Here is a 3062-nt window from a genome sequence, read left to right as displayed (position 1 = left end):
GAAACTACATGGTGGCTCACAACCATCCCTAATGAGATCTAACTCCCTCTTCTGGAGTGTCTGAAGACAGCTACAGTGTACTTACATATAATAAATAAGTAGATCTTTTAAAAAAAAAAAAAAAAGAAAGAAAGGAAAAAAAGCACTTGTTACTTTTATAGAGGACCTAGGTTCAACTCTTGGCACCCACATGGTAACTGACAGCTATAACTCCAGGTCCAGAGGATCCGATGTCTTCTGACTTCTGAGCACTAGGAACACAGATAGTACACAGGCATACATGCAAACAAAACGCTTGTATACTTAAACCTTTAAAAAAAAGAAATGTGAAAAATTAAAAACTAACCTTTTAAAGATTTATTTATTAATTTATGTATATGAGTACATTGTTGCTGTACAAATGGTTGTGAGCCTTCATGTGGTTGTTGGGAATTGAATTTTTAAGATCTCTGCTCACTCTGGTCGGCCCCACTTGCTCTTGTCGACCCTGCTATCTCAAGTCAACTCTGCTCATTAAGTCCCTGCTTGCTCCGGCCCAAAGATTTATTTATTATTATATATAAGTACACTGTAGCTGACTTCAGACGCAAAAGAAGAGCATGTCAGATCTAATTATGGGTGGTTGTGAGCCACCATGTGGTTGCTGGGATTTTAACTCTGGACCTTTGGAAGAGCAGTCAGTACTCTTAACCACTGAGCCATCTCACCAGCCCCTAAAGCCAAATCTTAAATCTATATGACTATCTCTGGGATGTACTTTGACACCAGGAAGATAGTAAATTTCTGTAACTTTCCATATAGTAGCTTCTACAATACTAAAATTTGCTCTTGGTAATCTTTTTGTTTTCTTTAACAACAAAGCAACTATCAAAAGTCTCTAGGGATAGATACCTCTAACAACTGTTTCTGTTACTTGTGAGAGCACAAACATAAAGCTGGTGTGTCAGGTACAAGCAGTGTAGAAGAAAATCAGGAGTGAGCAAACTCTATTTTTCAAATTGTCCTAAAGAATCTACTTTAGATTCCTGGTTTCATGTGTATTTTAAAGGCAGCTCAAATGAGTTCCTGTTTTATCACAAGGTAAGGACTACAGTGTTTAACCCAAGAAAAATAAAGTTTTAGTAGCACCCTTCAGAAAACTTTACAGGAAGAATTTTTTTTTAAGATTTATTTATTTATTATATGTAAGTACACTGTAGCTGTCTTCAGACACTCCAGAAGAGGGCATCAGATCTTGTTAAGGATGGTTATGAGCCACCATGTGGTTGCTGGGATTTGAACTCGGACCTTTGGAAGAGCAGTCGGGTGCTCTTACCCACTGAGCCATCTTACCAGCCCACAGGAAGAATTTCTAATTAACTTTGTAAGTCCTTGAGGTTCAAGAAGAATCAGAAGCTAAAAATCTTACATGCCTAGTCAGAAATAAAACTGGATGATGGAAAGAAACTTGAACCTAAGTGAGAAAATACAAGAGGCCCAACTATTAGTGGTTCTATTAGGACTGACAAAGCTTAGCCTGCCGTTATAATGTTTGTTAGATGAGATGATAGTATTTGGGATTTGTTAGATCAAGGTTTTCAGTGTTGCTGGATGTACTGGGTGGTTGTGAGTCAGCTTGACACAAGTTAGAATCATCAGAGAGAAAGGAACCTTGAGAAAAATGCCTCCATGAGATCCAGCTGTAAGGCATTTTCTCAATTAGTAATCAGTGAGGGAGGGCTCAGCCCATTTTGGATGGGCCATTACTGGGCTGGTGGTCTTAGGTTCTGTTCTGTAAGAAAGCAAGCTGAACAAGCCATGAGAAACAAGCCAGTGAGCAGCACTCCTCCATTCACCTCTGCATCCACTCTTAACTCCAGGTTCCTGCCATGTTTGACTTCCTTTAGTGATGAACAGCAATGTGGAAGTGTAAGCTAAGTAAACCCTTTCTTCCCCTACTTGGTTTTTGGTTTTGGTGTTTCCTTGCAGCAATAGAAACCCTAACTGAGACCCTGAACAAGACAGATTGGGGGGGGGGTCATTGTTTTCTTATAACTTAAAATAATTTGAGGCTTGAGAGATAGTTTTTTAGTATTTTTCCAGTGGACCCAAGTGTAGTTCCCAGAACACCATGTCAGATGACTCACAACTACCTCTGACTTCAATACCAGGGAATTGAACACCATCTTCTTGACTCTTTAGGTGCATAAATAAAACTAAGTATTTAAAAAATAAGTGAATTCCTTGAAGATTATTTAATTGGTGATTATATGAAAATGTCTGCCTATCTTTCTGAAAGGCTCATGCTGATATCCCAGTTATTGTCCCACTCAGTGAAACAGAGGACCTCACTGAGATGACAGATGTTTCCAGATGGGATAAGTGCTAAAATAATGAATGAACTCTGCTAATTCTTAAAAATATACTTTTAATAATGAGGAATACATATTTCTAAAGTATGGTCAATTTACAGGGCAATGGTGGCACACACCTTTAATTCTAGCAATCAGGAGAAAGAGGCAGGTAATCTCTTGAGTTTCAGGCCAGCCTGGTCTACAGAGTTACAGGAGCTTGAGAATATATATATATATATATATATATATATATATATATATACATACACACACTTGGGTATATATCCATGGAAATATACAAATATACAATATGTAACATTTGTTCAATAAGTGTTTATTGATATCTACTATGTACTAAGTAATATTCTTAGCATTGGAGGACCTTACTGTACAGGACAATAATCCCTGTCCTGCTACAGTTACCAGCACAATTTATAATATGGTCATTAAAAGGAAAATTCTATTTCTAAACCCAAAATTGTCATCTGCAAATGTGAATAAGAACATGTTAATAGCATCTTAAACCTTTCATGTTTTTATTTATTTATTTATTTATTTATTTATTATATGTAAGTACACTGTAGCTGTCTTCAGACACTCCAGAAGAGGGCATCAGGTCTTGTTAGGGATGGTTATGAACCACCATGTGGTTGCTGGGATTTGAACTCCAGACCTTCAGAAGAGCAGTCGGGTGCTTTTACCCACTGAGCCATCTCACCAGCCCCAACC

The sequence above is a fragment of the Mus pahari genome, chromosome 8 (genome assembly GCF_900095145.1).
Source record: "Mus pahari chromosome 8, PAHARI_EIJ_v1.1, whole genome shotgun sequence".
Classification (NCBI taxonomy): domain Eukaryota; kingdom Metazoa; phylum Chordata; class Mammalia; order Rodentia; family Muridae; genus Mus; species Mus pahari.
The sequence above is the reverse complement of the archived record's forward strand: the minus strand, read 5'-3'. Positions refer to the sequence as shown.